This window comes from Balaenoptera borealis, assembly GCF_965194805.1.
Source record: "Balaenoptera borealis genome assembly, chromosome: 9".
NCBI classification, from domain to species: Eukaryota; Metazoa; Chordata; class Mammalia; order Artiodactyla; family Balaenopteridae; genus Balaenoptera; species Balaenoptera borealis.
The window spans coordinates 43,355,902-43,381,502 of record NC_138873.1 but is presented as its reverse complement, the minus strand read 5'-3'; the positions used below and the strand labels follow the sequence as shown (position 1 = coordinate 43,381,502).

The window sequence follows — 25,601 nt, the reverse complement described above, 5'->3', positions numbered from 1 at the left end:
TATGTTAGCTCCTGGGTCTTAAAATAAAAATGACCAACGACAGAACACTGTCATCTTTGTGAAGCCTTCCTTTCATTCACGTTTAACTGTTAGGGTCCTAAGTTCAGCAGACAATAAGCAGATTCAGTGGCAGGCTTCCACTGTGATACTTGTTTTTATAAAAAACGAGCTTATACATTTCACATACTGTCTCTCCTTCACTCTGATTTCAATCATAATGATCACAAGCAAGTACCAACAGTGTTTTTATATGAGCTGGAAATACTACATTTGTTAATGATTTGAGAGGGGTTATTTTTGATGTATGATGATTTAAGATAATTTCAATAATGTGTTTTCATTTTACATGATAATTATAATCATGAGAATAATTATTAACGTTGTCATGGTGAGGACCATTTATTGAGTGCTTACTTGGAATATCAGTTGTTTTTTAGGTACTTTTGAGCCTATGGTTTAATTGGTTTTGAACCTATCCTCAGAGGAGGAGGTCCCTTCCCCCATCCCTCTTGGGATCAATCTTGAGAGGCGTGCAGGGGCAGCAGAAACTCCCAGAATGATCTAGAGGAATCAGAGTATTGGAGGCTGGTGCCTCATCCTTGTTCCCAACATAGGCTGGGAGGTCCCAAGACTAAGAGAAGCTGTGAGTTCAGGGTGGTAGAGAGTTGAATGGTGGCTCCCAAAGGATATGTCCTCCCAGAACCTCAGAATGTGACTTTATTTAGAATTTAGAGTTAATGTAAGAATCTTGAGATCAGGTCATCCAGATTAGGTTGGGCCCTAAATCCAATGAGGGTCTCTATAAGAGACAGAGAAGAAGGCCATGGGAAGATGGAGGCAGAAATTGGAGTTTAAGCCTTAAGCCAAGGAACGCCAAGGGTTGCCAGTAGCCACCAGAAGCTTGGAGAGAGTCATGGAGCAGATTATCCCTCAGAGCTTCCAGAAGGAACTACCCCTTGAAACAACACCTGGATTTCAGATTTCTGGCCTCTAGGACTTTGAGAGGATAAATTTCTGTTGTTTCAAGCCACCCAATTTGTGATAATTTGTTACAGCAGTCCTAGGAAACGAATAGAGGAATGGAGCCAGACAGGAGCATTGATTCACTACGGTGGGAGGCTCCTGGAGCTGACAGCTGTGGCAGCTGGGTTCTGATCCCCTAAAGTGTTGGCCATTTGCCTGTTTGCTCCCAGGCCACCTCAGCCTTTTGTGCTCTCTGTTGTAGGGGGCGTGGAGGCTGCAAAAACTACATTTGCAGATTCCCTCTCCAACTGGTGCCTAATTAGGTTTAGCCAATGGATGGTGTTAAAAAACCAAAATTCAACTGAGGAAATTGTAAAGATCTTAGTGGTTTTATTCAACTATTCATGACTCAGGCAGCATCCCATCTAGCAGAAAGAAAAGAACTCTGGGGAGCTGTACAAAATCAAAGACTCTTACAGGTAGAATGGAGCGAGGACAGTTACCCTAGTCAAAAGTGGATTGGCTGTGCCAAGGTCCCTTTCTTTTAGGGGAAGGCAGGGTCTCTCAGGGAGCTGACCTCACTAGTGCTGATCAGGTGATTCCTGATTGACTGGGTTTATGATTCCGTTGCTGGAAGAGCCAAAACTGTAACTAAGTCTTAAGTCTCAGTTTGGTGCCGTGGGGCTTAGCATAAGTGACTTCATTTGGGGCCTGTTGTCTTGTTTTTAACACTGGCAGTGTCAGACGCCTGGCAAGGCAGGGATCGGGAATAAGTGAGCTCCATCTGTCTTCCAGCGTCTGGAGGCGCAACGGTGGTGTCGGCAGTGGCTGAGGCTGCTCCAGCGGCAGCAGTGGGCGGAAGGCGGGCTCTGGCTCCTGCGCAGGCGCCTGGGCTCCAGCAGGGACCCCAACAGCACAGGGATCCTGGGCTCTGGGTCATGCGGTCTGCCCTTCTGCTCCTCCAGCTACGGGCAGCCATGGTTTCCTGCACTTATGGATCTTTGGGGAAACTTATTATCTTCCTTCGTCTTTCCAGCCATTCTAACACCCTTGCAACCAATGCCTGTATTAAATTTTCTCTGTTTGAAATGTCAAGGGAAGTTTTGTTTGTTTTTTTTTCTTCCCTAATTGAACCTGACTGGTACACCTGACTTCCAGCTGTGGCAGAGAATGCTGCCCCCTGGCAGGCAGTCCTGCAGAGCTGTTCTAGGAAACATTGCTGAAGCCTCCATCTAAAGACTCTCCTCCAGCCCTTGTTCTCAATTTTCCAGGAAATACCAAATTTCCTACACTAAAACTCTTTCTGCTTAGATTAGCCACAGTGATTTCCATTCTCTGCAACTAAACCAACCCTGACTGAAACAGCAAGATGCTGGGATCCAAGGGCTTGGTCATCTTTCTAATACTATGTCTCTAAAGCATCTGTACACCCATCTCTCTGGCCCAGCATGGCGCTGTGGCTAGCAAGTCACACATACCTTCTGGTGACCAGAGATCCAAAATCTAAGAGTAGCTGCTGACTGCTGGTGAGGACACAGGGCAGACAGGTCAAGAGGGTTTATGGGCTTCACTTTGTTGGGTACTTGTGATCGCAATGATCAGTTACAAGGGGGTCATTTGGAGGTGGTTTCTTTATTTTGCACATATTGACAGTAAAAGAATGTGTGGCAGATAGGCACACAAGTTTTAGTCAGACAGATCTGAGTGAATCCAGCTCCTCCATGCGTGGCCTGGAGTTCTCAGTTTTCTTATTGGAATAGGGGTAAAATGTCAGCAACAACTTCGGAAGATTCTTGTATAGGATTAAGTGAGATAACCTATGTATACATATAAAGCACTTGGCTTGGTGACTGGCATATAGTAAGTATTCAATTTTTTAAAAATAGCTATTTTGTTCCTAACTTTGCAACATGGTTTTGCTTGTAGGTATACTTTTAAGAACATGGAGGTGTAAATTAGTAATTTAACCAAGTCCACCAAACTTTGATGAGACTGCCTGGGCCGGGGCCAGTCTGTGTCACCTCCTGAGATACAAACCCAGAAGTCTGCTTTCAGGACTAGACAAGAAAACGCCCACTTAACTGCTGCCAGCCACAGTGATGATTGGTTGTTCAGGAAAGAGCATGAAGGAGCACGTTAGAAGGAGCCTAAGTGTACTCTGGGCTAGATTCATCCACAGATTTTTCCCAAAAGACAAACGTGATTACAGAAGACTGTGAAAGGTTGCTGATGAGTTCCTCTTTTTCAACAGAGTGCAAGTTTTGACTTTGGGGACAATTTTCTAGGAAAGTCTCCCTGAAACTAGTTGCTGTTTCTGGGGATATGATTCCCAGGAATCATTCTTAGGAGGGATTCTGTAGAGAAAAATTTGAACACCAGGGTGGTCAAAGGGCTTCCTGGCCCGTTATGTGGGAACCTTGTTTTCTCTGTAACACGCTGCTGATGGCCTACTCAATGGTTGTTCCCCCTCCTCCTTTCTAACAGAATTCAGTTTTATTTGGACTGTAGCTTGTGATGAATCATGAATGAACTAAGTCAAGTACAACAATCCTGTTTCCCTTTGCCAATGATTGGTTTAGGGGGTCTAGCCAGTGACATAAGAAGTCAGGTGGGGATTTCTAGGGGGTTTCTGCTGCAGGAGAGTCACCCCATCCTTCCTGCTTTGGAACTTTTCATGTACAGTTGTGATGCTTGGAGATGTTGCAGCCATGTTGCAACCATAAGGTCATGAGAATCCCAGACATGAACATGTAGAGCTCTTACATCACTGATCCACTGACCCCACCCCAAAAGTGCCTACCTTCAGACTTTTTTGCTAAGTGAGATTATAATGAAGGGGCTAATTTGTTAGGCTGCTTTGATCCTGATTCAGTCTGGTGCAGTTTGATGTCTTAGTTAGAGTTTGAGAATATAATTTAGTACAAGATCTAGTTGGTAATTTCTGGTTAAGTGTTGATCTCAAATTTTCCTAATTTTACTCTCTGTACTGGACTGTGCTTTATAATATATGGCAAAGGAGCTTGACTCCATATTTTCTGTCTCTTTTTTTTTTTTTTTTAATTTATTTATTTATGGCTGTGTTGGGTCTTCATTTCTGTGCGAGGGCTTTCTCTAGTTGTGGCAAGCGGGGGCCACTCTTCATCACGGTGCACGGGCCTCTCACTATTGCGGCCTCTCTTGTTGCGGAGCACAGGCTCCAGACGCGCAGGCTCAGTAGTTGTGGCTCACGGGCCTAGTCGCTCCGCGGCATGTGGGATCTTCCCAGACCAGGGCTCGAACCCGTGTCTCCTGCATTAGCAGGCAGATTCTCAACCACTGCGCCACCAGGGAAGCCCTATTTCCTGTCTCTTAATCAGCTAGTACAGAAGGAGACTGAGCAGGGTGTGGCTGCTTTTGATCCTGGTGTATCTCCTGTTAACAAGTTTATTCACACAATTGTATTGGGACAACAGAGATTTCCATACTGAGAGTCTTCAGGTATGTTATCCGTACTGTAGTTGCTTGTAGACAGCGTCATGCTTGCTGCCATAACCTCAATAATTGGTTTTACCAAAACAACAACAAAAAAACCCCAAAACCAAAAAACCTCACAAAAAAATCCAAATGATATCTTCCTGATGGTTACATATTTTTTCTTTATTTTGGCTCTTTACAGTCTTTCTTTGCCATCCTTCTTTTTTTTTTTTTTTTTTATTCTTGAAATCTGCTACATGCTTGACACAAAAACTGTGTTTTGCTTGTCCTAATAGCTAATTACTTGAAGTGGGAAAAAAACCTCAAATACAGACTGATTAACAGCATAAGCTTACAAGTTACCACGCACACATGGAGCCACACTTCTTCAATGAAAATATTTCATAGAAGTACATAAATTCACAAAGAAGCTTAAACCATATATTTTGGGAGAAGAGGAAGCAGGCTTCCTGTAGGAAGACCCTAGATACCTCTTTTTAACCATTCTAAAGACCTTTTTATATGTTTATAGCCTTGGCATATTTTAGAGTCAAGAATGGGCTGTGAAGCTGCTGGAATTTTTGCTCAAATAACCTGACTGGATGTACATTTTTAATAAGAAGTTTTAGAAAAAGTTATTATAAACCAACAATATTCCATAAAATATAATATTTATACAAAATACCATTTCAATAACATCCTGTAAACTGGTAAAGGAGTCTTCCCCCTTTTTAAGAGCTATCTTGGTTTTGTTTTGAGTATAAAAGTAACATATGCTCCATGACAAAAATTCAAACTACACATTCAAATGTTCAAATGTACAGTGTGGAAGTTCCCTGTAAGCTCATCCTCCCACAGACAACTACAGCTACTATTTAGTGCACAGACTTCCCATTTCTTATGCATACATAATATATCTGTATAAATGGGATCACACTCAGCATACTGTTTATAAACTGCTTTTGTCACTTAAAATATATATCTTGAACATCTTTCCAAGTCAAAAGTTATATACTTCATTTTTTAAAACAGATGCACAACAGTCCAATGGGTAGATATACCATATTTTATTTAACCAAATAAGTAAAAATTTTAAAACATTTTTTTAAACTGTTTTAAACAAATCTATAGGGGACATTCTATGTACCTACATCCTTGTGTACTTGTCTGATTATGTTTCTGAGGATATATTCTAAGAAATGGAATGACTGTATTAAATGATAGTGCTTTAAAATTTTAATACACATTAGCAGATTTCTCTAGAAAATTTATATCAATTTGCACGCTTGTACACAATGAATGAGAGGACCCCCCTTCCCAATATCCTTGCAATTGCCTGGTAACAATCATTTCAATACTTGTTAATCTGAAAGATGACATCACTGATGTTTTGTTCTGTATTTAACTAATGACTAGTGAGGCTGAACATCTTTTCATTGGTTTATTGGCCACTTGTATTTCATACTTTGTTAACTGCTTGAGCATATCCTTTGCCTATTGTCAATAGGAGGATTAATCTTTTACCTGTAAGAGCTTTTATATAGTAAGGGCCTCAATGGTTTGTATTTATAGAAGTTACTTGCTTATTGAAGGATTCTTTATCCAATTTACTGAGGGTTAGTTACTCACATAGCCCCAGTCTTCTTGGAGAAAACACGTTGATTACATGGTGCCTCCTCTTTGTTTCTGTGGCACTTTGGATGTGTATCCACTAGACCACTTGTCACTCAGTAGTGAGTGTTTCAGGAACTGATTCCTTCATTAAACCTGTAGCTCATGGAAGGCAAGGAGAATTCTTGTTCATCTTTGTACCTTGGAACCAAACATGACACTGCTAGAAAGTAGTCATTAAAATGGTAGCAAAGGCAAAGCCATTTGGCTTTCTTTTTTCTCTCTCTTCTAAAATGCAGCCCAGGCTGGATCTGCATAATAGTAGGACATGCAGTTTTGCTCTCTTCAGCCCAGTTTTGAATGCTAATGGTATGCCAGCATTATTCCAGAGGCAGCTACCCAGAAAGGAAGCACTAGACACCCCTGGTCATATGTCTATTTTTCAATTCAAGGGAAAGGGGTCTGTCCCCAAAATTTGGAAAATGAGGACCAAAATGCTAAAGCCACTGTCTGCATATATGGCGCCGTATATGAAAGGAGAAAATTAAAACAAATGACTGATGCTGGGAAGATTTAGCCTGACAACGCCTCAAAAATGATAGATATGGAAAAGACCATGCCATATTTGAAACACAGTTAGATATTTACTCATTTATTTCTAGCTGCAAATGTATCTAGCTTTTGTAGATTAATTTTGCAGCTTATTCTCTTTTTAGTGGTCATACCGATAACTGAAACTTCTAAAGAGCTGTTACTAAGCAATGTAACTTGAAGCATGTAATGAAGCTTCCCCATGACTACTTAAATGTAAAAAAGTACTATCTTAAGTTTACTACTTCATAATCAATCTACTTTTAATATTTGTGTGATTGCATCTTTCCCTCTTACCTAATTAAAATTTTTGTAGAGTCGTCTAAAACTGATCTAACAATCTAACAGAAGACCAAGGGGGAAAATCTCCTTCAGAGAAAAATGTTTATAGAGTGACAAAGAGACGTGATTTGGGTATTAAACATTGGGTTAGCTGGCATTATCTAACTGGTAACTTTGAGGATGTCCTTCCCTCTTTGTGAGCCCAAGACTTTATTGGAAGTCCCAGCCAATGTCATAAGACATAAAAGACATGGAGTATAAGCACGAGAAAAAGACAACAGTTTCTATATAGATTATACTCTGTTATAAATTTGAGAATCCAAATGACTTTACAGACAAATTATTAGATGTAATAAAATAGTTCGGCAAATTTGCTATATAAAAGATTAACATACAAAATAATTTGTATTGCCATATCAGCAATAAGCAAATAAGAATAGAAACAGGAAAAAAGATGTCATTCCAAGAGCAACAAAAAAACCAAAGGTAACCTAGGAAGGAATATGTGCAAGTTATCCATGGAGAATATTAAAATACATTACTGAAGGACCTAAGGAAAAAAACTGAATAGATAGAAGTATATACTGTGTTTATAGATGGAAAGACTGGATATCGTAGTTTATGTTATTTTTTTTCCCTGAAAAAACTTAAAAACTCAATAATTTATTCCAATAAAATCCCAATAGAGTTTTTCATGGAACTTGACAAATTGATCCTGAAATTCATATGAAAAAGGCCAAGAGGCCTTTCGTATAAAGGGCCAAGAGAAGCTAAAATAATTTTGAAGAAGGGAAAGAGGAGAGACTTGCCCTTCGGATATGAAGACAATTTATAAAGCTAGGGTAACACAAGGTGGTGCTTTTTTCCTGAGATAAACAAAAAGATTAATGGAACAGATTGGTACAAAGTAGAGCTCAGCAAAAGCCCGCACTCCTAGGAACACTTGATACATGACAGGGATACCACCATAAATCAGTAGAGAAAGGATGGACCTTATTAAATAATGTCAGTACAATGTAATAGCATTAGATAAATTCAAAGATAAATTCCAGGAAGATTAGACAATTAAATATGAAGGACAGAATTTTAAAACTATTAGAAGAGAATATAGATGAATATCTTTATAATCTCTGTATAGGGAAGGATTTCTTCAATATAAAGACATGGAAAGCACAAGCAAAAAGGTTGATAAATTTAATTATATTAGCATTGAGAAGCTTTTTCATTACAAAAGGTATTTAGAGGGCTTATTTACTACCTACAGACTGGGAAAGATCTTTGAAATAAATATAATTGGCAAAGAATTCGTTCTAGGATATGTAGAAAACACCTATGAATCAACAGGCAAAAGGCAAACAACCCAATATAAAAATGGGCAAAAGAAATGTATGAATAGGGCTTCCCTGGTGGCGCAGAGGTTGAGAATCTGCCTGCCAGTGCAGGGGACACGGGTTCGTGCCCTGGTCTGGGAAGATCCCACATGCCGCAGAGCAGCTGGGCCCGTGAGCCACAATTACTGAGCCTGCGCGTCTGGAGCCTGTGCTCCGCAACAAGAGAGGCCGCGATAATGAGAGGCCCGCGCACCGCGATGAAGAGTGGCCCACGCTTGCCACAACTAGAGAAAGCCCTCACACAGAAACGAAGACCCAAAACAGCCAAAAATAAATAAATAAATAAATAAATAAATAAATAAATAAATAAAATATTTAAAAAAAAAAAAAAAGAAATGTATGAATAGCCCATCACAGCAAAAGAGAACACCTGAATGGCCAGTGAACATATGAAAAACCATTCAATTTCTAGTGTGGGAATTGAAAATGAAAACAATCCTGAAATAACACCTTAAACACGTAAGATTGGCAAAAAATGGAAATGCTTGATAATAGCAAATTCTGCAAGTCTTTGGAGAAATAAGCAGTCTCTTCCCTGACCTTTGCAGCCCAGGGGGAGGAGAGCTTAGTGTTTAAGAGGGTGGACTCTGGAGGCAGCCCTCCTCCGTTGCTGTCTGTGTGACATGGTCAGTGTACTTCAAGTACCCGTGCCTCAGCTGCTTCATCTGTGAGCCACACGTGACCGGAACAGCCAGATGTAGAGAGAGCTTACTTATTTCAAACCAGGCCCTGTTCTAAGGGACCTCACTGAGTTTGTGTGAGGATCAAATGAAAAACTTTAAATAATTCCTTCTCACAGGGTTAATACTATACAGGTATTAGGCATTTTCATTTGTTAATATATAGTAAAACTAAAGCTGTCCATACACTTCAATCCAATGATTGCATTTTGAAGTGCAAATTCTTGAGAGACTCCCGTACTTGTGCTCAGGGGGCCTATATGTTAATTTTATTGCAGTATTGCTTATTACAGCAAAAAGTAAGACTACCCGAACGAGTAGGAGGAAAATAGATAAGTAAATTGGATGTGTTCATTCGATCTTGAAAGAATTAGAGGTAACAGCATGGATAAATGTCTACCATATAATATGAACTGAAAAGCAACAACAGACTGATAAACACACACAATAAGATACCATTTGTTTAAAGTTTAAATACATGCAAAACAATATGATGTGTTTATGACGAATATAAATGTGGCAAAAGTATAAAAACAGGTATGGAGGACCTTACCAACATCAAGATAATGGTTACATGAAGGTAAGAGAGGGGCATCCGGAATCAGGGGAATAAAGGACCCAGGCTGATGGGAACTCAGTCATACTGTGGTTGCATCATCTGGAACATACAGCTCCTCTGTTGCTGCAGAAGCAGACAAACAAGACAGGAGAAGCACTGATGGGCTTTCTACCACCTCAGCCCAGAAATGACAGGTGCTTTCTGTTCACATTTCATTGGCTAGAACTAGTCATGTGGCCCCACCCATCTGCAGAGGAACTGGGAGAGGCTTGCTTGTGGTGAACACTAGTGATGTCCTCCACACTTGGCCAGTGGACTAAATGTAGACAGAGCACACTTAGCTTCTGAATAAATAACCTCATATTGTCCTTTTTACCCCTTCTTGATCTGTAAATCCTCAATAATTCAGTTTACCTGGATCCCTGAATCACTGGATCTTCAAGAATCAGATCAAATGCCTTGAATACCTTTTTTTTTTTTTTTTAATTTATTATACTTTTACTTTTGGTTGCGTTGGGTCTTGCGGTGCACGGGCTTCTCATTGTGCAGGCCTCTCTTGTTGTGACGCACGGGCTTAGTTGCTCCGCAGCATGTGGGATCTTCCTGGACCAGGGCTCGAACCCGTGTCCCCTGCATTGGCAGGCAGACTCTTAACCACTGCGCCACCAGGGAAGTCCCTTGAATACCTTTATAAAGACCAGCTGTTCATTTCATAGAATCACCAGATGGGAGCAGAGGGTACTAGGATTTTCTTCAACAGGTTACTAGGATTTGACTCAAAGAGAAAGCCTGGAGTGGTTCTACATTTTTTTAAGGTTTTGTACAAGTGTCTAGAATATTTTGGGTCTTAAAAAGTAGATGTTAAATAGTAATTGTTGTTGTTATTCTTTTTAAATAATTTAGGATTCATCCCTTAGTGACTTAATAAGGCTCTTTGATTAGGGAGTCTTTGAATGAGGTACATGCTGGCTGGTAGATCGTCTATGAGCTTGGGAGGCTTTGAAAGGCTCATTCATCAAAGCCAGCAGCTTTGGCAAACTCTGAGCTACAGCTTTAATTAGCATTATGTTGCTTTCTTCAGTTTGGATTTTGCATAAGTTAAAGCAGCCAGGGAAATATTTTACTAAAATCCACCTGCTCACTCAGCATCAGCTACCCCTTCGGTTTTCCATAAATAGCTCAGAATGAAGAGTTGACACTTTACTTGTTTCCGTACTCACAGCTTGGGTGCCTCAGTTGAACATATGGAAAAGTAGAGCTTACGACTCTTCTTGAGCCAGGGAAGTGGGTACCTGAGGCTGTTTTCTTAGTACCCTCCTCGATCCCCATCTGGCTCTCAGGTTTGGAGCTGGACTTTGTATTAAGTCAGAGCTCTAGCTGGCTTTGATGTTGCCCTGGCGTGATTTTTTTCTTTTCTCTGGATATGCTTAAAAAACCAGCTCTCTCATAAGTCACTCTTGGAACTGCCTAGATCTTTTACTTAGGCACCTGTGTCAATCTGTCTTCAGTTAAGTATAGGTGATAAATAATTTGGGTCTATCATTAAGCCAATTTCTATAAACATAGTATTGAAATAGGATAAAAACTATTCTGATAACAGTGTATTCTGTATTTTGCAGTTGGTCTCCCCTATTGGTGATATATTCTTCACCCACTTCCATTCAAATAGTCTGTGAGATTTGAGAGTTTCTCTCTAGTACTGGAGGGAAGAGGAAGAGGCATATGGATGGAGGTGTGCCGGTTGTGACGGTGCTAGCAATTCACTATGACAGGAAATAGCTTAATGCTTCACGGCAGTTTGGGTGGATTCTCTTTGTCCTCCATGGTTTCTGGAAATGGATCCCTGACTGTACAGAGACCCCTATAGGTTGCAAAGTTTATTGATCCCCTTAGAACCAATTGAGCACATTCAATGCCTTTCAGGATAAAAAGGAAAATAGATTCCTGCCTTCCACATTCCATCTTCTTTTCTCCAGTATAACTGGAGCAGACAGAACAGGAGCGTGTTCACCTTAATTAAGCAAGGGTGTGCTGAACACGGAGACGCGCCTCGCAGTTAACCTGCAGTGGAGGACTCATTGCCCAGCTGTCAGCTGAGAGCCTCCAGCTGCCCCTTCAGGGTTTGCCTCCGCTTCCGGGAGTGGCCTCTCTCAAGGGCCCCACTGGTCAAGATGGCGGTATAAAGGCCTGGAGAGTTTGGCCTGATGTGGTTCAACTCTCATGGGCAATATTTGCTCCTGAGGTCCCCATCGAGTTGACTGAGGCTTCATCATGCCTGCATCACAGCCAGTTCCCTCCAGTGGATAGGGCTTCTTTCCTCTCCCTTCCACAGACGTGGCTCCTTAATAATTCCCTGTATGCCAAACTCTGTCTCAGCATCTGCTTTTGGACAATGCAACCTGCAACACAAAGCAAAGCTCCTTCCGTGCTAGTCAACCGCGTATGCTAAGCACAGCTATTCAAGAGTGGAAGCCCAGGTGGGGAAAGGGGTAGAGCACCTGGAAGGGCCATAAAATTGTGGATTCCTGTGACACTGAAAACTGAACATGTGGGTCCTTTGAGTTCATCGAGTCCAGATTTTCTAAAATTGTCTTCTAAGGAAGATATTAAGGAGCACTGCTTGTGACAGAGGTCCCATGGTGCAAACATTTGGGAACTACAGCATACTACATTTCTCCTTGGAAATTTGTAATTCACGTTAATGAGAACTCCTATTGTAAAGAACATAATTTAACTTTAGATTAATGACAATTATCCAAATTTATTTGATTTTAGAATGCTTTTATCCCCATGAAACAACCATTAGCAGTCCACAGCACTAGTGTTCTTTTGATAGCCCTTTGGGAAGCTTTGATGGAGACATATGTAGAAATTGAGTCCCACATAAACAAAGTAACTCCCAAAGGCTACAGAATTATTCTTGGCAGAATCAGGACTAGAACTTAGGCCCCCTGAGCTTTTCCCAGTAGTTTAACTGTGAGGTCCAGCTGCCTCTCTCATGTAAGCTTAAAATGATAATTTTTTTTTTTTTGGTCTCATTTTCAACTGAGGCTCAAAGGCTATAAGAGTAAACTACTCCTGCATTCTAAAATACAGTGTCAGACCTCTGAGCAAGACTCACAGATGGTGAGGCTGACCACAGGTAACCAGCTCTCACCAAGACACTGAAGTTGGAAATTGGAGCGTTGTCTTGAGAGACTGGTGCAATGAGGGGGGGTTACCCCTCCCTTCAAGTAAAGTGACAGCGGCTTCCAGAGACCACCCCAAGGGCTGGGTCGCATCTCCTGCCAAAGGGAGGCTGGAAATCAGCCTGGGGCTGCAGATCAGAAGGCTGTGGTTTAGGAAATAACAACAATCCCACCAGTGATGGGACAAAGGGGGACATTTTCCATGGTGGGCTTGAGAGACAGCCAACCTGGAGTCCTCAAACAGGACTTGGCACAAGAGGGCTGCCTGGAGGGGAGATCAAAACAGAAGAATTGTGCAGGTGGATTACTGAGAGTCAGAGCCAAAGGGGAGTTTTAAGAAGCTAGTCAGAAGGCACCTCCCACACGGGGGACTGCGGGTGCCACCTCGGTGATGGGGGCTCTCCCAGAGCTCATAGTGGTCTGTTCCTGAGACCACGTTGGTTTTAAACATCTGCATGGCCTGGGGAGCTAATGCTAGCTCATTGTAGGAAGGAAGGGTCTCCTCCCCCTTATCTACCTTCCTTTCTCTTCCAAATAACCAGAGCTAGCTAGAAGGTGTGAGCAGCCCCCCAAGGCCCCTCTCTTACGCAGCGTGATGCCTGAGACAGCCACTAGCTGGAAGGTGCTAGATGCTAGGAGATGCTTGTTTGGAGCATTAAAAGCTAATATTACATTGTAGCTCATCTATTATTTACTTAATGGTGACTCTTCTTATGCCTTGAAGTTACTGGAAGCCTTTTCTTCTCTAGGAGAAAGGCCTTGACACCTGCCCAGGATTTCATTTCAAGGAGGGGGTGGGGCACGGGTTATGCATAGAAGGGAGCTGACAACAGATTTGCAGAAGTAGGACTGAGAAAGGAAAAGTCGCTGTATGAATCCACAGGGTAGTGGTTAAAAGTAGAGACTGTGGAGGCAGACCACCTGAGTTTGCATCCTACACTTAAATCCTCTCTGCCTCCATTTCCTTACCTATAAAATGGGAATAATAGTAGAACCTACCTCATAAAGTTATTATGAGAATGAAATTGGTTGACACATAACAAACACATAGAACAGTACCAGACACCATGATAAGTGCTTTATAAATATTGGCTATTGTGGGTCTAGCGCTCAGGTTACCTGTTATATAAGCATGTACGAGGGTCCCAAGGATGACCATTCCAGTAAGCCAAAAAGTAAGTGAATTTCCTCCCCTGTTGGACTAGGAAAGGTTGGTCTGTACCCTGTTGTCCATAATAGGCAAGCTTATTATCATTCTATTGATAGTTCTGCAGATTTCCTTTCTCTCTAGGAAAACATATGACATATCTATGTCCAGCTAGGGGTGTAGACACCGCATAACTCCCTACCAAGCACTGAAAATGCTGTTTTATTTTAAAATAAATAGCACTTTATTTTAAAATAAAACAGTATTTTTAATTTTATGCTCCCCTTGCACCAGGGCTAAATTTTGACTTTATCTGCACATCAGCAGGAGGCGCTGTCCCTGAGGAAATCCAGTAGAGCTGGCATGTGTCATTCAGCATTCAAGACACTGTGCTCTAAAGTGAATGTTTAGCATCACTTGAATAAGATTTCTGGTCTGTTTTGTTGATTCTCATGGTCTGTGAATTCCAGTGTCAGCTAATAGGAAATCTTTTTCGCTTCCTTGCCCGTGACTTCAATCTGTATGCTTACAAATGAGGAGGGAGTGGAAACTTAGATTTTTTTTCTCATCTCTTGGAAATGAGATGTCTGAGGTTTGGAATCTGTCTAGTGGTTTCCAAGTACTCAAAGCAGAATTTAAAACAGGAAATTTAAAGAGATTTGACATTTAATTTCTATGAGTCATGTCACTTGTTCTTAACTATGACCTACACACTTAGCATTTAAAATCAACATCCATCTGCACCACATGCAATTGAGTTAAGTAATAGCCACATATGAACAAGAAGGTCAAGGATGTATATTTTTTTTCATTCTGTGTTCCCAGTTTGCTTGTCTCTGTTTTGTATTTACTTATTCTCTTATCATACAAACAATCTGAAACATGATTTTTCAATACTAGGAAAGTGACTGAGATTTCACTACGATGACATATGATTAAATTATTATAAATACAGAGCAGATATTACCTTGCCAACGTGGGACACGCAGATACACACATAAATTAACTGGAGGTGTATAGTTTGGGCTTCTTATGTATCTTTATCTCTGTGACAAATATGAGTTTAAAAAAATCTAACTGAAGTTAATGACTTGTTCATTTGATTCCTCATATTGACTTTTGAAACAAAGACCCAGATTGAGTGACTTTAGTTAGTTCTGTTTTCCCAAGATTGCTGTTACTTCACTGGGAATCTCTGAAGGAGGTTTTGCCTGGATAGGTTTATGTCTGAAAGAGTGCTTCAGCCAACTTTCATCTGGAATGACTGGGCCACCCTACAAGGTTAATTTTCTGGCAGTTTCTTTCACATTCCCATGCAGTTATTGGAAGGAGCAACTTGTCCACAGTTCTGGATGTGGCAGGAGAGTGCTTGCAATATAGTGGTGACAGAGCATTCAATGCCTCTTAGTATTAATTTCATAAAATGTAGTGGACAGTGGACTCCTACACACAAAGGGAAAACATGAGAATATGTGTTTCCTTTAATGTGAATTCAAGGAAAAATGTTTTCTAAAACTCCAAATCTCTTATACACATTGAATATTAAAATCCATGAGCAAAGCTCTTACCCATCATACATAGTCTAGATAGGAAAGAGACCCCAAGCAAGCTACTGATGTCATAAGAAACAACCATTGGTCTCATGCAATTTAACATATCATAATTGTAGCTGAACTAAGTAGCAGACCTACCTGGCATAAAATATAGTACATTTAGCCTGTTTTTGGTAATAGGTCTCTATAAACTTTCTGGACACGTCTCAACCAGGAATGGAGCTAATTGGTGAGTCAGTTGCTGAGGGTTCTAATGCACCTCTTAAGGGGGAGTTAAGTCAGATAGGACTGTTGCTAGCCCCAAGAGTTGAACCCTCTGCCAGGAGGTGACTGGAGGAAATTTGCTCTGTAAGGCTTGGTAGGATTTAAGTCAGTCCAATTAAACTTCTGAATTAGATTGTACATCTACAAGAGGCCAGAGATAGTAGTAGAAACCCAAGGCCCTGTGGAGTAGGAATACACTACTTTTCCATTATTGTCTGGTAAACTCTTCACAAAGGCTGGGGAGACCAAACCAAGAGCCTCATAATGACCCATTAAGGGCAAGAGGGTAGAAGCAGGTTTAGAGAACAAGGAAGATTCTCTTTACTTTGGAGGATAACTGAAAATTCACTTGTGTTATTTCTTTGTTTCATCTTCTCTTTCCCCCTTCTTCTCATTCATTTCCTGTCTCCTGTGGATAGGTACAGTGCAATGAACATTTGTGGTAATAGACCCCATGTAAATACTACGGTTGCCATACCATTTGATGTCCGATATTATTTTAAGTAGAGTCCCAGGTCATTGCTGAGGATTTACTTGGCATTTTTAGAGGATTCTCTAGCATTTTAGTTTAATTACTTACAGACAACAAAACAGCAAAAATTCTGAGTGATGGCATATGTGTAGAGGTAATTATAAAAGTGAGAAAGATTTATTCCTTAACACTTTAATGTGGTTTACTTTAATCTTAGTTATAGCAACTCCTAAAGAGTTTTCTTCACTTGAGGGTAGTTATTGGCAACTCATTAACAACCCACTTAAGATATTAAAAAGGGTCAGTGATCAAAATATGTCCACCTCATTCCAGTTGTGAATTAAGTGAAAAATACCCATCCAATTTTGGTGAATTTTTCATTATTACCTGATTTCTTCAGATGGACCCTGAGTGCAGTGGTGGTAACATTTATCCAGTTAACAAGTGGTAAAAAGAGCTGTATACATGGTAAAAAGAGGACTACATTTATGTACATCAGAAGTGCCATCCTGGGTCAGACTACATACGTGGCTAGGCAGGTGCCTGACAGTTGAGTCTAGAGCAATGCTGTGAGCGGCCTAACGTGAGAGGTAGGACAATGTGATTGAAAGCGTAGTGACCTTGATCTAGGCAGACGCCTTGGGGAAAACTTCCTAGCCATTGGGATTTTATGAATTAGGGTCTGAGTTTGAGTTGGAGAGGTGGTACAGGTCGTGCTGTTTTGCACAGGCCTAACTTTCTTCATATGAAGGTCTTCTATTTCAGATTTTGATGTCATTTCCAAATCAGGCTGTCCAACTGTCACAGAGATACTGTCGCCGCATTGAGAGGAGAAGCCATTTATTACCAACTTCCAATTGTGTCCTGTTCCTAGACTACATTGACTGTAGTAGTCTATGAATTAATGTTCTACTGTATATGTTCTATTGTATTTTATACCAGAGGACTTATTTATTAAATTAAAACATTGAAAATATACAGAAATTTATAATTTCATATTTTCAGTATAATGGTAGCCTTGTAAAAAAATGAAAGTAGCTTGGCCTCTGTTATATATCTATCTATCTATATATATATATATATATGGTATGTAATTTACAATCTACTTAAAAGTGGTTAATTAGCATTTTTAAAATGCTAGTTAGGGGTCCATACCCCAGAGGTAGCTAGTTAATATTGTTATCTAAATCTGCACCAGTGTGTTTTGTTATTTAGCCAAAGGGATGTTATAAATAATTATTCACTGAAGAAATGAGTAATGTTTAAGATGTATGGTTGGCTAGAAAGATTGTACAGGCATCTTTATCCTTTTATGAAAAAACAAACAAACAAATCAAGGACCCAGCAAACATCCTGCAAATGCAGCCGCATAAAATGTTTGCGTGATGCCTTAGCTCTAGAACTCCTTTTGGTCATTTGTGACTCCTGTAATGGAGGACTAAAAGGCTTATTGATCCTGTCTTCAAAATATTGTTAGATCTGGGGCTTCCCTGGTGGCACAGTGATTAAGAATCCGCCTGTCAATGCAAGGGACACGGGTTCGAGCCCTGGTCCGGGAAGATCCCACATGCTGCGGAACAACTAAGCCCGTGTGCCACAACTACTGAGCCAGCGTGCCACAACTACTGAAGCCCATGTGCCACAACTACTGAAGCCTGCGCCTAGAGCCCGTGCTCCGCAACAAGAGAAGCCATGGCAATGCGAAGCCCTCGCACTGCAACGAAGAGTAGCCCCTGCTCGCTGCAACTAGAGACAGCCCGCGCACAGCAACAGAAGACCCAATGCAGCCAAAAAATAAATAAATAAATAAAATAAATCTATTAAATAAAAATATTGTTAGATCTGCTTTGTAGTTTCCTATGGGATGCTTTTTAGAGTCAAGAGTTGTGTTAGCTGGGGCTGTTATAACAAAACACCACAGACTGGGTGATTCAAACAGCAGACACTTATTTCTCACAGTTCTGGAAGCCAGGAAGTCTGAGGTCAGTGTGGCCACATGGTTGAGTTCTGGTGAGAACCGTGTTCTGACTTGATGGCTGCCTTCTTGCTGTAGCCTCATAGGATGTAAAGAGAGAGAAGGAAATCTCTGGTGTCTTTCTCTTCTTATGAGGGTACTAATCCTGTCATGCAGATCCACCTGTGGATCATTCAAACCTAATTACCTCCCAAACCCCACCTCCAAATACCATCCTATTGAGGGTAAGGGCTTCAACTATGAATCTGGGGGGGACACAAACATTCAGTCCATAACAGGGTTACTTTGAGAGAAGAGTTTACTAAGCTTAAAAGAACAGGTTGTATGACTGTTTCCGTACCTGCTTGTAAAACGATGTTTGTATGTGTGGCACAATTTATTCTGACTTGTTTTCATTTAACATACAGTCTGGCAGCCACGTGGTGGGGAGGAAATGTATAGTTCTCAGTTCTCCAATTGTTGCTGTCAACCTTGGAGGGCCCTGCTCTGATGTAACAACTCCGTTCTGTATCTTTCATTAACCTTTCAAACTGGAGAAGCAGGCCTTCTCAACTGGATTATATTTTTTTCCATCAACAAACTCAAACCATGTAAATATGTGAAATCAAATTAGTGAACTGTGTAGGCAAAGAGCCTCAAACATGGCGTTGAGATATTTCTTCCTGCAAAGCAATCATTCTTTTTTTTTAAATTATTGAAGTATAGTTGATTTACAATGTTGTGCTAGTTTCTGGTGTACAGCAAAGTGATTCATATATATATATACACACATATATATGTACATATATATTCTTTTTCGTATTCTTTTCCATTATGGTTTGTTACAGGATATTGAATATAGTTCTCTGTGCTATACAATAGAACCTTGTTGTTTATCCATTTTATACATAATTGTTTGCATCTGCTAGTCCCAAACTCCCAATCCAACCCTCCGCCCGTACAATCATTCTTTATTACTCTGAGTCCTGAACCACAGGGATGGTTCAAGATAACCACAACAGAGAGTTGTCAGGCATTGAAAACTGTCCTCAGTGATGTGCAGAAGGAATGGGGACAATCTATTGATTATTTAATTATCAGTGACTCAGATTCTTCCAGGGATGAACCGTAGAAGTCTATTGAATTTTCACATTCGTAGTCTGGAAGTCAGAAAGACATTCTTTAGTGTAAGTACTGCTGTGCCCATAGGAAACAAATTATTTGAAATTTATCTTTATCTTATTTTTCTTATTTATTGAGACATTCCGTAGGTCTTATTTCCAGGCTTGTGATTTTAAAAGTGTGACCATTTTGAATCTCTTTGCAGGGGTGACAATGTGTTTTTTTAGAACAATTTCGGATACCTTGTTGATACTATTGACTCAGGGATGAGGTACTTGGAATGTGGAGTTTGAAGTAGAAATTCAAAACGTGAAGAAAGGAACAAATAAATAGGAGTTTCAAGGCACAGATTGGTGATGAATTACTCTGATATGCCTTAGGGCCTTGCTTATGCTAGATTAAGAGCCTTGTCTTTTAAAATCACTGTATATGTGGAACTGAGTTTAGTAACGTGCACAGTTAAGAACTTTGTACATTCTTAAACAACAAGTTCCTACTGTACAGCACAGGGAACTATACTGAAAATCCTGTGATAAACCATAATGGAAAAGAATATATACATATGTATGACTGAATCACTTTGCTGTACAGCAGAAATTAACACATTGTAAATCAACTATACTTCAATAAATTTTAAAAAAAGAACTTTGTACATTTTCATTTGATCAGTGTTTGAAAAGAATATCTTAAACTGCCCTGAGGCATTTGATCAGCCAGGCAGGATTTTGCCTAACAAAAAACAGGTTCCATTTTCCACACTGGATGTTTACTCATATGTCCGGAGACCCTATTCATCAGTATGGAAATGAGGCCCACTGACTTTAGAACCCAAAGTGTCCTCTGGAGTCTTTCATGTGGATGAATTTTGAGGGCAATTCATCAGACCCCAGCCATGAACGAGGTCTTATGGAATATAAGTTTCATTGCCAAGGATTCTATGATTAAACTCTCAAGTTTCTTCAAAAGTTTAGCACAGATTTTTTTTTCTTAAATTAATTAATTTATGGCTGTGTTGGGTCTTAGTTTCTGTGCGAGGGCTTTCTCTAGTTGTGGCAAGCGGGGGCCACTCTTCATCGCGGTGCGCGGGCCTCTCACTATCGCGGCCTCTCTTGTTGCGGAGCACAGACTCCAGACGCGCAGGCTCAGTAGTTGTGGCTTAGGGGCCCAGTTGCTCCGCGGCATGTGGGATCTTCCCAGACCAGGGCTTGAACTCGTGTCTCCTGAATTGGCAGGCAGATTCTCAACCACTGCGCCACCAGGGAAGCCCCAGCACAGATTATTTTTTATCTCTACTTTGTTTCCTAATGTCTCCTGATTAGGTGTAGAATATTGGTGTTTGTTATTGTTATTTGATGTAATATCTTTGATCTATCTCCTTCAAACGGCAATTGAAAGTAGAAATCTTCCTAACTTTTTCCAAAGTGAAGACCAAAAAGTCTATCAGAGGGCACATATTTTAAAATCGAGTGCTCCTCATGTTCAAGGCACTGTGCTATCTGCTCTAAACAACCAAAGACATATTGCTTTTTGCTTTTAAATCTCCTGATTGCGTCCTTTGCTCTCTGATTATGAAATATTCTCTCAGAATTTCTTTTCTTTGAAATTTTAAACATGCATTTTCATTCTTTGCAAGGTTGTCCTTGAATTCCTTCTCTTGGTTTCTGCATAATTTCTGGTTTGTGCCTTAATTTCTAGTTTGAATTTGCTTCTTCTCCTCTCTTTACCCATCTTTCCATTTTAAAAAGATACTTTCTTCTCTCTGATGCTCCTCCACCCCGACCCCACCCCGACTCCCAGGTCTGGTTATTTTGTCCCTTGGTTCATATTTATTCCAGGACTTTGGGAAGTTGTATTAGGTTATCTCCAGGCTTCTTGCCTACTAACTTTGCCTTTCAGTCTCTTAAAAATTCTCCATTATTATTACCTGACCTATTATTACTTCTTCTTCAATGTCACGTAGCTTTTTCAGATGAGTTGTATTTTCCAGTTCAAGGTTAATTTTGTCATGTACAGAACCACCCACAGAGAGTCTGTAGTTCCTTATTTGTCCAGCAAGTTATTTCTGCAACATTTCTGTTTTTTTCTTGCATACAATCCATTATTAGTACCCCCCCTTTTTTTTTCATGTATCTGCATCCTTCCTTTAGAATTCTTGATTCTACCAAATTCCATTGGCTGTCTTCACTTCTTAAAGGCTCCAGGATGCTGTCTTTGTCAGCTTGGGCTGCTATAACAGAATACCATAGACAAGGTGGCTTAAACAACAGACATGTATTTCTCACAGTTCTGGAGGCTGGGAAATCTAAGATCAAGGTGCTGGCAGATTCAGTGTCTGGTGAGGACCTCTTCCTGGTTTGCAGATGGCTGCCTTCTTGCTGTACCCTCACATGGCACAGAGAAGGCTCTGGTCTCTTCTCCTTCTTATGAGGACACTACTCCCAGCCTGGGGACTCCACCTTTATGACCTCATATAAACCTAATTATCTCCTAAATGTTCCACCTCCAAATACCATCACATTGAGGATGCAATGTGAGGATTTAGGGCTTCAACCTATGAATTTTAGGGGGATAGAAACATTCAGTCCATCCCAGATGCCCATTATTTCAAAGCCCTTGTTTCTTTCCACAGAAAGCTTTAGGAATACACACACACACACACTTTTTTAAAAAAGAAAAATATATAAAGAAAAACAATCTAATTATGATCATTAAATTGGGAAAGATCATATGCCATATAAATTTTTAAGATAGAAAATGGTTTAAAACTGATATCTTTTGCTCATCATTGCTGATTATTAGAGAAATGCAAACCAGAACAATGAGATGTCACCTCCCACCTGTCAGAATGGCTACTGTCAAAAAGTCTACAAATAACAAATGTAGGAGAGGATGTGGAGAAAAGGGAACCCTTGTACACTGTTGGTGGGAATGTAAATTGTTGCAGCCACTATGGAAAACAGTATGGAGTTTCCTCAAGAAAACTGAAAATAGAACTACCATATGATCCAGCAATTCTACTCCTGGGTATATATATGGAAAAAACAAAAACACTAATTTGAAAAGATCCATGCACCCCAAGTTCGTAGCAGCATTATTTACAATAGCCAAGACATGGAAGCAACCCAGGTGCTCAACAACAGATGAATGGATAAAGAAGATGCAGTGCACATATATTTCTCAGCCATAAAAAAGAATGAAATTCTGCCATTTGCAACAGTATGGATGGACCTAGATAATACTGTGCTTAGTGAAATAAGTCAAAGAAAGACAAATACTGTATATCACTTATATGTGAAATCTAAAAAATAACACAGATGTGTAAGCAAAACAGAAACAGACTCACAGATATAGAAAACAAACTTGTGGTTACCAAAGGGAAGGGAGAAGGGTGGAGGGACAAATTAGGGGTATGGGATTAAGAGATACAAACTACTACATATAAAATAGATAAGCAACGAGGATATATTATACAGCACAGGGATTTACAGCTGTTATCTTGTAATAACTTACAATGGAGTATAATCTGCAAAAATGCTGAATCACTATGCTGTACACCTGAAAATAATATAATGTTCTAAATCAACTATACTTCAATGTTAAAAATTAAATAAATAAAATAAAAATAAGACATATTTGATCAGTAGATCTTTGGAAGTAAAGAGATAATTGCAGTGTATGTCTGTGTGCTAATTCTATTAGGATCACTCTGTAACATAGATGTAATCAAAATTGTTCTGTCTGTGCAATGAAATAAATTATTTATTCTCTGATGGACACAGTTATAAAGACTCACAGTTTTCTCTGTAATATTTGAAACACAAACCAGAGTAAAGGGGAGGTCAGAGGCTGTTGGTGAATTTACATATTGTTGCTGTGTTTATTTCCTAAGGGAACACTAATAACTTGGCGGGGAAACAGAAAGAAGAAACCCTTTTATTCTCCTCCATGCATAGTCAAATGGAACGTCTTTGTTTTCTTCAAAGACCTCATGTATTCATATTCGAAGATATGAAGTTATGAAGAAGACTGATCCTTCCATTGTTTAAAAATAGTAGAAATGATGGTGCAAAACTTAATGTTTTCTGGTGTTGATTTTACAAACTTTTAGAAAAATAATAAATAAAAGGGAAATATATTCTCTTTGGTGATATTTCTAACAGCATATGTTTTAGTTTGAAATAATGTATTTCCGCTTCATAAGGAATAACAACATAAATAACCAACATATATATTAGAAAGTAAATCCTCAAGTATTTCTCCTGAACCAAATTACTTTCTGAGAAAATTCTATTTTCTAAAATAGAGACTGACTCCTTCAATGAACGGCTCTGTCCCTGTTTCCTGTCACTAGGAATAGGCAGTCCTATAAGGTGATGGTGGTATTCTAATACTGACATTTAATGAGTGAAAGATAAACACTTTTAATGAGGTTTGCAAACTCTTAATTTCGGTGATTTTTGTCTACATAATGTTCTGCCAACAAATCCATTCAATCAACAATATCAATAAAATCAGCAAAGATAGGCGAATCTCATTGAGTTCACATTCATTTACTCAGTAAATTTTTATTGAATTTCTACTATGTGCTAGATAACTGTTCTAATCACAATAAACCAGAAAAGCCTCCTTGACCTCAAGAAGCGTAGATTCTAGTAGGGGAGACAGAAAAAGATAAATAAATATGTAACTAGATACATATCTAAGTACCTAGAAGAATGACTAACATATAATAGGCATTCAGTAGCTTTTACAAAAATGGTTTTTATTGATGTATAATAAAATTTATATGAAGTGTGGTAGGCAGCTTGATTTCCCCCTACAAATGTCCAAACTCTAATCCCTGGAACCTATGAATGTTACTTGACAAGGGGAAGTAAGGTTGTAGATGGGCTTAAGATTGCTAGTAAATTGACTTTAAGGTAAGGAAATTATCTGGATCATCTGAACGCACCCAAAGTAATCACAATGGTCCTTCAAATGCAGAAGAGGGAGGCAGTGTCAGAGCAAGGCCGTGTGAGAAAGGCGTGAATGGCTATAGCTGGCTTTGAAGATGAAAGGGAAGCACAAACCAAGAAATGTGGGCAGCTTCTAGCAGCTGGAGGGGGCAAGAAAATGGATTCTCCCTTAGAGCCTCCAGAAGGAACCAGCCCTGCTGACACCTTGGTTTTAACACAGTGATACCTATTTTGGACTTCTGATGTCCAGAATTATAAAATAATAAATTTGTTTTAAGCCACTAAGCTTGTAGTAATTTGTTGCAGCAGTGAAAGGAAACTAATACAAACAGTGAAATGTACATGTCTTAAGCATATAGATTGACAAGTCTTAACAAATATCTTCATTCATGCAACCAACCAAGTTATGGATATTTCCATCGCCAAGAAATTTCCCTCATTGGTTCGTTCTAGTCAAACCATTCTCCCCCAAACAGAGGGAATCACTCTTCTAGTTTCTATCACATTAAATTACTTTAGCCTGTTCTTGAGCTTCATATAAATGGAATCATAAAGTATGCATTCTTTTGTGTCTGGCTTCTTTCAACACACTGGTTTTGAGTTTCATCTGAGTTGAGTCTACCAGTAGTTCAATCCCTTTTTTTGCATAGTAGTGTTGCATTGTAAGCACACAGCCAGGTCAGATCGGGGCCATGCCCAGAACTGACAGGAATATCACTTCTGTCATAATTCATTGGTCAAAGCCTTAACAGAACCTATCCAGATTCAAAGGGATGGAGAAACAACTCTGCGTCCGTTTTGTTTTTCTTTTAATTTTTAAAACTGAAATTAATTGTAATACAGAAAATGAACACAGCATTTTGCAAATGTATCGCTCAAAGGGTTATCTCTATTCGAGGAAATCAGCATGTTACACTTTGAGAGATGAAATGTTCCAGCTCGCGCACCAAAATCAAAAAATGAAATGAAATTAAAAAATGAAATGGTTACCAAGGTAATGCAGGTTAGGGGATCAAAGGTGAAAGGTCACACATTATTAAAAAGAAATCCAAAAGCCCAGCTGCGTCATGATCTCTCATTAGTGTTCCAAAGGTACCTCTCTTTGGGTGAACTTGAACATTTCGGCAGACATTCAAGCAGCTTTTTCAGTGAAAAGATTTTTACATGACTACCATCGCTGTTCCCATGATCATCTTCTATAGGTGGCAAGGTGTTGAGAACAGAGTAGGTGCTATTTCCGCAGAATTCACTTTGGGAAACGCTCCTCCGGCTTGTTTTCGGCAGCCGTTTCCCCTCTCCCTCCGCAGCTTTCTGCTCCTCAGGACTGGCCCCGAGCACGCGCTTCGTACTGCCGCTGCCGCCCACGACTCCTGACCTGAGTGGCAAAGGCCCTGTTATGGACCAAACTGGGTCCCT

The 25,601-nt window shown here is 39.9% G+C and overlaps 1 pseudogene across 1 annotated transcript; it reads right to left on the bottom strand.

Annotated features, from left to right (window-relative positions):
* Positions 1–1,585: 1,585 nt before the first annotated feature.
* Positions 1,586–25,601, bottom strand: LOC309635210 (calmodulin-binding transcription activator 1 pseudogene; annotated as a pseudogene). The gene has a single exon. The product of its transcript is annotated as a calmodulin-binding transcription activator 1 pseudogene (transcript).